This window comes from Pyrgilauda ruficollis, unplaced genomic scaffold (genome assembly GCF_017590135.1).
Source record: "Pyrgilauda ruficollis isolate IOZ18807 unplaced genomic scaffold, ASM1759013v1 scaffold195, whole genome shotgun sequence".
Classification (NCBI taxonomy): Eukaryota; Metazoa; Chordata; class Aves; order Passeriformes; family Passeridae; genus Pyrgilauda; species Pyrgilauda ruficollis.
The window spans coordinates 517,389-527,743 of NW_024518651.1; the positions used below are offsets into that span (position 1 = coordinate 517,389).

Genomic DNA, 10,355 nt, shown 5'->3' on the forward strand with positions numbered 1-10,355 from the left:
ACAGATGGTGTGCGACTATTAACAGAAGTTTTCAAGTCCTAAAACAATAAAGATTGGCTTTTATCATAAATTTTTTATAATAAAAGCCAGGCAGGGTTTGAAAGAAGACTTAGCATCTTCGTATGCCCACCCTGAGATACTGCAAGGTTTTCCTGAAGTATCAGCCACATGCTGCTTTGAAAAAGATGGATTTTTTTCAATAATCTCAGGCTGGGCATACAAAATCAAGCACCTTTTAAAAAGTTACATTCCCATTTTTTTCCTCTGAAATTTAGTGTAAACTCCTTGTGCTCCACCTGTTTGTGAAGGATGTACAGGAGTGCTTGAGGGATTTCCATAAAAGATTGAGTTTGGGCAGGATAGTTTGGTTCCTAGCTTTTTCATTTTGCTTAGTATGCAAACCATCTCCCAGACTCTTGATTTCTACTCACCTCGATCATTTAAAACATAATCTTAGCAGCCTCTTCCCTAGCTCTGTTTCCCCACACTTGGCAAAGGAGTAGAAACAGCAGCAGGGATTTATTTTTTCTGTTAACAGAAAATGCCTGGACCTTGCATTGTGACCCTTGGAAATGGGATGCAATACCCTCATCCATAACAGGACTAAGTTATTCAGGACAGAGATCATCTATTAATTACCTTTGCAGAAATTCCTATCTCTGCAGAAATGTTGTCTTCATCTGATCAAAATAAATGGTTTTTCTGCCTGCCAAATTCTCCTCTGGGTCACACAGGCACTGGCAGTTTTGCAGAGTGATTTCTACTGTCTCTCATTAAATTCTTCTCTATGTAGATTCTCTCCTCCTCCGTAACTTGTTAAATGGGATTTTGTTCTGATCAAACAGCTCCAGGAATACCAGAGCTGGCCTGGCCAGGAATTCAGAGCTTTACTAGGGGCAGTCAAGTGTGCCAGTCACACTGACAACATGAAATAAAAGCAAAAATCCAAAATCAAGGGTACTTCAAAGGACAGTGGTGATCCGTCACTGTGAAAATGCAGCATCAGGGACAAAGGAGAAACCCAGAAGGAGAAAAGTGCATGTGTGTATATTTATATACCTTCATCTGATATATATAATCTAACATACAACACCATTTCTAAAACCAAGTCGTTACAGGGGCACCGTGGAAAGAGCAATTCTTATGGCAGAGCAAAACCTTGCCATGCTTTGAGGGGCACTGAGGGAGGGCAGGGACAGTTAAGCATTGGACACTTTATTAATCAAACCAGGTGCTAATTGAAACCTTGATGAGCTGGATAATTCCAACAGCCCAAGTGACGCTTGTCCTCTGCCAGAACAATGGGATTGTGTCCTTCTCCCGTCCCCCACACTGATGGATCTCACCCCACTCGCTCCCAAACCAGTCAAACTTCATTTCTACATGCCGCGTTTCTAACAGGATTTGTGGCAGAGGGAGCTTTGAAATTCTGCTGAATTCTTCATCTCTTCCGTCCAGAGCAAGGAAACAAACCCATCATACTTGCCTAGCTAACTCACATTTTTTTCCCTGGCTGAGGACAACCCATATGCACTCTCTGCTTCTGGAGCTTTTGCACAACACTTTTTGGGCTTGGTACCTCTAAGGGACTCTGGGAATCAGGTGGTCAGCCCTGTGCTCATGGCCACGGCTTTATTTTATGAGGATTTGAGTCTCTTGAGGAAAGGGGAATTTTTATTTCCTGAGTGAGCAACAGGTTGTCACTCAATGTCTGTCCTGCAGTCAAGCCCCGGGTGGGTGTGATACCTCTGGAATCACTGCTGAAATATGGGACTTACAAGCCATTAGAGGTGGTTGGTTATGGGAGAAGACACCAGACCATGAGCTAAGAAACCTCAGCCTAGCCACTGCCCTGCTGCTCCTTTGGCGAGTCCTCTCGTTCCCCTGTACTCACTGATGTTTCTCCCGTGCTTTATTCCACATTAAATATCGGGACTGTAAAGTTCTGCAGGTCAGAAAAGGGAGCCTTCGTTTCACTTGGTTACTCTCAGGACTGAACAGCCTTCAAAGCCCAACTGTAATTTCCCCACAACCACATTTCCACAATATTTGGGAAAAAAGCACCCCAAAATTAACATATGCATAGTCGTCATCATCCCAGCCAGGATAAGTAGATTCTTTTACTTTGAAGAACGAACTTCCAGCATTCCTAGTGCAGGATTTCTGCATTTGCATTTTTATTAAAACCTTATCAGGTCTAATGCTTCGATTTGTCATGGTACAATTACATAAAACTGGAGATTAGGCAGACTCTCACACATCCTGGGTTTTAGGTGTTTTATCATGCCCTTGTAGTGATGGCATTTACACAAATGTTCTTCTCTACCATCACATGTACTAATGGTTCCTTTGCTCCATTGCGTGTTTCCTTTGGCTTTTCCATGGATGCTTCCTAGACAAAATGCCTCTCATCAATGTCAGAGGCACCACTAGAAAATCAGCCATGTGCTTTGCAGGAGATCTGGGTGGAATATACCCCTGGCTGAAGTGAACTAAAATAGAAAACATCCAGATAAGAGACCAAAGGAATCCCTCTCAGCCTTTAATCACAGCAATTTCAAATACAGAAGCAGCAGGTCTGTAATTCATGGAGGCTCTCACCACAAGGGCAAAGGATATTGTGTGCCCCTGCAAAATCCAGAGCTCTCATTCAGCATCCTGAATCACCTCAGCTTAGTTAAACATCCTTTTTTTTTTTTTTTTTTTTTTTTTTGTGGTGGAGGGGGGTGATGATAAAAAAGCTCTTTGTGGAAACAAAAGGCTGTATCTGTAATGCTCTCTTGGAGGAGGGAGCTGGCAGCTTAAATTCATCCTTTTACTAGGATCCTGAGCCAGAGCTTTGAAATTGTCCCTGCTTTCTGTTAAATGCATTTCAGCCTTGCTTGTCAGCTCCTAAATTAAAAGCCCTTTAGTTTAAACACAACACAGGCAGTACTTAAGCTGAGTTCCCTCCAAAGCCTCAGTAAACTTGAAGGGTTATTTCAGCCTTCATAGAACCTCCCATTACGTTTTTCCTCTCTCAAGGCCCTATCAGTGAAGAAATGCAGGAAAAGCAGGCTCAGCACTGCAGTGTCAAGCCTTTATTTTAAATTCTAATGTATTTTTTAATCCTCTGCTGCCTTTGGGCCAGCACAGAGCATGCCTGGGAGTTGTATGCTGGAAAGGGAGAGGGGAGACAGAGCTTCAGCTGCCATCCCATAATGTACAGGCAGTTCCTGCCCTCATCTTCTCTCAGAGACCTATCATTACACACATGGAAAAAAAAAATCAGTATTAACAGGTGGTCCTGATGATTTCAAAGGTCTTTTCCAGGCTCAATGGATATATGATAAAAAATGTTCCGGTCTGATTGAGGAGCTGTGGCAATGCCCGAGGCCAGGGGGGACAGGGAGCACCCTGGCACAGTGGAAGGTGTCCCTGAGGTCCCTTCCTGTGGCATCCACATTCTCTGAAAAAAATCCCTTTGCCCAGGATTTTTCTCCTGGGAAGCTGAGAAGCCTCAGAGAAAAAGGAAAACAATTCTTATCTCATTTGCTTCTCCTGTGTTTTGCTGCTGTGGAATGTGTTTGGAGATTGTTTACCCACAGGTGATTGTTTCGTTGGTTTCTGCTGTGAATTATTTTGATTTATTGGCCAATCAGGGCCGAGCTGTGTCGGGACTCTGGAAAGAGTCACGAGTTTTCATTATTATCTTTTTTAGCATTCAGTAAGTGTCCTTTCTGTATTCTTTAGTATAGTGTAGTAATCTTTAACATAATATAGTATCATAAAGTAATAAATTAGCCTTCTGAGGACATGGAGTCAAATTCATCATTTCCTGCCTTCTTCAGGAAACTCCCTGCAAATACAACACGTTCCCAGCCAAACCGTTCCATGATTCTCTGACTCACATGTCAATATTTTTACAGTAAAAAAATGATCCTTGTTTTCAAGGCAAATGACTGTGGCTTTCAGCAATAAATGCAAACAAATTCCTTGCTGACCATCCCAAGCCATCAGTTCTGGGGAAGAGGTGTCTGGGTGTTCCAAACACATTTGAAAATCTATCCATCAAAGCAGAAAAGGAGGCAGTGGCCAGGTATCCTCAAAAAGGAAACCCAGGACCAGATGAGTTTCTTTTCTTGAGTGTGCACATTATTAAACTCCAACAATCCCAAACCAAGTACAATACCCCAAAGTCTCAACTCCCTGTGAATTCAATGGGAAAGTTTGAACTGAAATTGTTCAGGGTTGAGCTGAGTGGGCCCAATTTCCCTTCCAGCCTAATGTGACTCCATTAAAGTGAGAAGAGTAATTCCCTGGTGGACAAGGAGCTTTCTGTATCTGAAGCCTGCCTGCCCTCAGGCAGCATTGGCTGAGGAGCATTGTCAGAGGGTGATAAAATAAGGGATGGCATCATCTTGTCTTGTACTGGAGCTTTCCTGGCTTGCTCCTGGTTCAGAGAGCAAAGATCCGCATTTCCAGCAGATGGAAATGGCTTAAAAGACTAAATATTTCAAAGTGGGCTTGTGCAGGTAGAGGCATCATCTTTTTCCTGAATTCTCTGGGGAAGGAGCCACCTCTCACCTGAGCTATTACCTGAGCTTAATGAAAGGATGAAGTGGAAGGGAAAAAAGGAGGAATGTGCCTGTAAATTTTTAAGTATTCTTTTCTTCTTTCAGTGAAGTGCATTACAGGCCCGGAGCAGAGTCACAGAGCAGCAGTAAAATGACAAAGAAGCCATCTTCTCTCCTTCCTCAGTTTCAGCTGAGCAAGCACCTATTAATTCCATGCAGAGGATTTTTGGGATGGGGGAAAGATGCAAATTGGTCCAGGGCTGGCAAAGAGCTGCCAGCTGATGGGGTTTGGAACAATGGCAGGGTGACATCTCTTCTGTCTCCACATTTCAGCTCCAAGCACAACCCTATTGCACTTTATTAACCCAGGATTAATCCACATTCTCCTGAACTTCATTGGAAACCTTCTTCCCTAATTCCTGCAACTAACCCAGCCCTCCACAAAATTATTCAAACAATCTGTTGCACCTCAAAAAAATCAAACAAATGCTGTTGCACCTCAAAAAAATCACAAAAAACTCCCAATGAGGTAGAGGCAGGTTGGTGGTACTTGGAAATAAATAGTTGGGGAAAACCTCTCTTGGAATAAAAATATGCTAAGCAGAAAAGCCAGTTTCCAGCAGCATGGGACAAAAGAGGCTTAGCAGACCAAGCATTACACTCCAAGCCCTGGAAGAGCTGGTCAAATAATGAAAAAATTTATGCAAGTCTAAAGTCATTTGGTGCTAGATGGAGGAGGATTAAGCCCTGCTGAATAAGTTATGCTCTGCAGAATGGATTTCAGCCTGGCCACACTGCCTGACAAATAACGGGCGGATTAATTGGCTAAAGTTTGCACATTGTATTGTTCCCCAGTTTGTCAAACACCCCTGAAGTACACACAGAAAATCTTTTTTGTTGATGTTGTTGAAACAAAGTTTGCTGAAAATTCCTCCCCCCACACTCAGGAACCTTTGTCTTTACAAATTAACACAATAAAACTAATCTGCATTGGGGCCTAAAATGGATTTATTAAACTGTATTAAATCTCCAGAAAGACTATTTGTTCAGTGCACTTTAATATCCTTCAGAAATGGAAGGCGACAAGTTGACCTAAGGCTACTCTGAATCTGGATGAGAATTAAAAATGTGCTTCAATTAAAAGTTCCAAATTAAAGATTTCTGCTTTTCCACATTTTTTTTAAAGTCCAGGGAAGTTTGTCTGCAATGTCTTAGCCATGAAGCTCAGGGGAGCTGCTCTTAAATTCCTTCTGTGTTTGAGAACATCAGCTTTAAGACTAAATTTGTTCTTCACTATCAGGGGACAGCCCATTTCCTTGGAAGTTGCTCAGGATTTGTTGCAAAAACGTGCCATCAAATTTTAGATACAATCTTCTGCTGCCTCTAGAAACTGATGTTGTTACATAGATGTGAAGTAATGAACGAAAAATCATTTATATTTCTACACATCAAGTTGAGAAGCCAAGTGATATGTTTCCTTTCATAAAGATCCACAAGTAAAATCTTTGTTTCAGGCCACACCTATATTTATTTTGTTTATTTAAAATACACCTTCATGCCTGTAATGAAAAAAAAATTGCTCCCTGACGCTCTCCCAGATTTCCTAAGCTGGTTCTAACAAACCACTTTAGGCCCCAGCCTAGGGTCTAGAAAAAGAGAGTCAATAAAATTTCCTTTTTAACACCCTTGAGTGTTTTGGGAACAATCTGCTTTTTCATCTGCCTCTGGATCCAGAGAAGCAGAGACATCCCTTGTCCCTGCCTCTGCACTTGAATCCCATCAGGAACAAGCAACCAGAGTCTTTCTGAGAACATTCACCATTTTCCCACACTCTGACCAGATTTTGTCACTGTCAGCATGTTCAGACTACCCATAAGTGAATTTCCATAGCAGAGGCCTGAGGAGGAAACAATTTGCGTGTGGGAAAAAAGCAAACTCTGAGCATAGGAAATGGGAAAAAAACAAGAAGGATTGATCCTCTCATCACATGGAGCTGCCATAAGGAGCTGTCAAGATTTTTATATAACTTTCCTTGAAAAGCTTGTATTTAAATGAGCAAGAAGGCAAAAGCAGAGAGAACATAAGGCAAATTCCCTTAATTTTAAAGAAGGGGCCACAGCTGAGATCCTCATCTAACCCTGATCTCTTCCACTTACCCCCCCCCCCCCCCCCCCACCCCCCTTATCTCCTGTCCCAGCCTTTTTTAGCTAGGGAGACACAGCTGCTGGGATGCTTCATTGTGGGCAGAATAAATAAAAAACTTCTTAAAAACCAGCACTAGGTTAATAAAAACCCTTTCTTGTCAAAGAATTATTTTTAATCTTCATCTGTTACCTTATTATTCCATCTATCAGCCAAACCAGTTCTTGAACTGCCACTTGATAAAGCAGAATTTCAGCCTTTTCTGATGCTCCCAAACCAGAGATTTCCTACACATTTTAAAAGGACTGTTCACTGCCTGACAGTGAGCCCTCATTGGAAGGTAATTTAGTCAATAGTCAGGTCTCCAGCAGCCTCTATAGCAAGTTACAGTTGGCATTTAATAGAAATGCAAAGCAGAAATAGCTTTAACACCAGTTGGTATTTTAAACCACATAATAAATTCACTGCTACTCTGTTCTATATCAATTAATAGCATTAAACTTCTTTAATGTATTAACAAAGATGTCTTTCAGATATTAAAATTCACTTCAATTAAAATAGCAATGAGGCTTTAAACATCCAGTATTTTAAAATTCACCTGATCTTTTCAGTCATTTCAAAAGGCCCTTTAACTAACACATAACTGCCTCATAAAATTTAAATTTGAGGTGAAATTAAGCCAGGCACTTAACGAATATTGCTGCAGCATGTTTGACTCCAGGTGAGCACAGAACACAACAGGCAGAACCAGCAGCAGCCCCAGCCCAGCTGAACTAACCCAAGAGCCACTTCGGGAGCTCGATTATTTTTCTGACACGAGCTGCACTTGAAGCAGCTCCCTGCACAAATGGAAATCGAGACAGCCACTCAATATTTAACCTCACAAGTGGCTCTGCTCATCTGTGCGCTCACCCAGCAGTTGCTTGGGATTTTAACAGGCAGGAAAAGCAAGAGGAACACAGAGCCTCTCTTAGCTGGCACTTGTTGACCTGTGAATAGTAAAGAAAGGCAAGAATAATGGGCCAGGCTTATCCTGCCTCGAGCTCTCAGCACCGAGTCACCCCAGCTGATCGTGGCCCACTCAGAGTTGCTGGTTTTTCCCTCTGACTTTCACACTCTTGTCTGTTTGACTAAGACCAAGCCAAAATGTTTACAGAGACACCAGCAGTTCTTTTGCTCCAAGAGCTTCGCTTTCATCACATCAAAGGAGATATATTTATCACAGACTTTTTGCCTTTTCTATATGGGATTCTTCACACAAGGATTTCACACACCTGAAGTGCATGTAGAAAAGCTTTCTGTGCTCCAGGATTAAGGATTTTACTGGAAAATTCAATACCATTTTCACTTCCCTGACTTGTTAGTGAGGATCCCAAGCCCAACCTCCTCATCCATCTCAACTGTGACGCACCTGCCCTCACCTGTGTACCTTTGCTGCAGAAGCTGCTGAGGCCCAGAAATATTTGCCTGTGTTGAGAGAAGGTTTCAGCCTCTCTGCTGCCAACATCACACTGCTCAGTGGTGTTGTAATGCAGAAAGTCAGAGGAAAGGCTGATTAGAATAAATGATAAGCAGCTAGAACTTCCTTCCCCTCCTTTTGTTATAACATCCTGAAGCCTTGATGTGCCACTGAGCTGCAGAGCTACCACCTCCTGGCTTCCCTGAAGCAAACCAGAGCCACACAGCAGCTCTTGTATAAAACCAGTGGGGATTAAGTGATTTCATGGGGTCAGTCTGTCAAATTGGCCTCTGCAGCTGTTCCTAATGCTGCATCTTGCTGTGCCTGCACTCACACCCATAGCTAAAAGGCCACTGAATTTCTCTCTAGCCTCTGCTTTATGTTAAATTCAAAGGCTGAGAAGGCTAAATCCCAAAATCTGCAATGATTTACTGTGCTTTTGAACACTTGCATTTTGCTTTACCTCACTGCCTCCAGGTGGGCTCCATGGCTGAGCCTTGTCACTTCACGAAGAGGGTGTGTGTGAGAAACAACTGCTCACTTTAAAAAATTTTATAACTTTAACAAAACTACAACAAAGGACTAATAATGGAAAAATTACAGCACTGGAAGCCCCCTGTGACTACCAGCCACATGGCCCATCTACAAAATGGATGCTCTGCTTTTTATATCCTTAGCCCCTCTTAAAATTTTGTTAGTCAAACTCTCTGCCATCCGTTGGCGGAGATTACCTTTTACATCTTGATTGGAGGTCAGGTGTTGTCATCCTGTGCCTCCTGGTAACAAATATTCCCAGTTATTCCAAACTAAAGCTGGCACAAACTGAATTCCGAGCCTGCTTTCAATAATTTTGTAGTTCATTGCTTTATTTAATTTTTTAGAATTAAATCAGAACATTTTCTGTCATGGCATTCCAGACATATTAGACTTGTGAAACTTAGCAGCTTAATTAATTTATTAATTTCTATTTATATTATATATATATATATACACATAATAAATTATATATATATTATAATTTAAATTTATTATTATAATTATTAATAACGCCATTATTGTCCTTTCAGTGGTTCTGCATCACCATGTGAACCTTTATGAATCTTTAGCAGTAAAAACAGAGTTTTGACAAACTTGCCCTGCAAGTCATGAAGACATCTCTGACTGAGGCAGCAGCTCCTGCTCCCACAGGGCCACTGCACCTGTGTAAAAAGCATTTCTATTCCAATTTATTTAATTATTAAGCAGAAACTTGCTGTTCAGTTTCCAACACCTCCCAAACACCAGCTTTTGAGTGCAGGCAGAATCTCTACCATCATTTCCAGCTCACAGAACACCTTTTTCCTTCCCTCCTTTCTCCATGTCCTTTTCCAAAGTGACCTCTAGCAGAGAAAATATCACCCCTACTTGTGAATTATAGCCCCAAGTGCTCATGACAGAGCAATGACATTTTGCCATCAGCCAGCATATGCATTTTGCTGCTTACCAGCAGCAGAAGAGAGGGGTGGTGATATATAAAAATTCTAATTCTATTCATACTGACATTTGCTGTGGAATTCCAGCAATGGAGAAAACTCCTCATTTTCAAGCTTTGCTCACAGGCAAACATCCCCAAAACTGGGGTAGTAGTTTTTCAAACCCTCCAAGGATTTGCAAAACCAACTTCACCCATGACAACGCTGGAATGTGTTCATTATGAAAATTAAATATTTAAGAAGCTGCACAATAATAGGGCTTAGAAGGCAAAGTGATAATTTCCTACTAAAGCTTATTCTGTAGGAATTTTGATGGGACAAGACAGGTGTTTATTATCTTTTTTGTTTCAACCAAAACAAAAGAAATTTCTTACAGGACACCCATTCAAGGAGGCATTGAGAATTTCTATCTAAATAAGACTTTTGGGAGCTTTTTAGTGCAATTCCCCATCAAATCATGGCAGGCAGCAGCAGCGTTTTTAACCCCCCAAAATGAAGATGTTGAAGCTTCTACCTGCCTCTTGGCACAGATTTATATGGAGATGGATTATGTGGGGGTTTGATATCTAATTGTTTTGTAATTCAAAATGATCTGTTGTCATGGCAATCCCAGTGTGGAAGATGTATTATTTAGGGAAGTGTCTTCTGAAAGGAGAAGTCAACCCAGACGCTCGTTGACAGCTTCAATGAGAGCCCGTGAGCCAACCTGTCCTTCCAAATGTCTGC

General features: G+C 41.7%; 1 long non-coding RNA gene across 1 annotated transcript in view; it reads right to left on the reverse strand.

The window, feature by feature from the left end:
* The window catches only part of LOC121352742, a 42,870-nt gene extending 34,675 nt beyond the window's left edge, over positions 1-8,195 (reverse strand). The window contains exon 1 of the long non-coding RNA XR_005954989.1: positions 8,120-8,195. This is a non-coding gene — a long non-coding RNA (uncharacterized LOC121352742). The remainder of the gene's footprint in view (positions 1-8,119) is intronic.
* Positions 8,196-10,355: the final 2,160 nt, after the last annotated feature.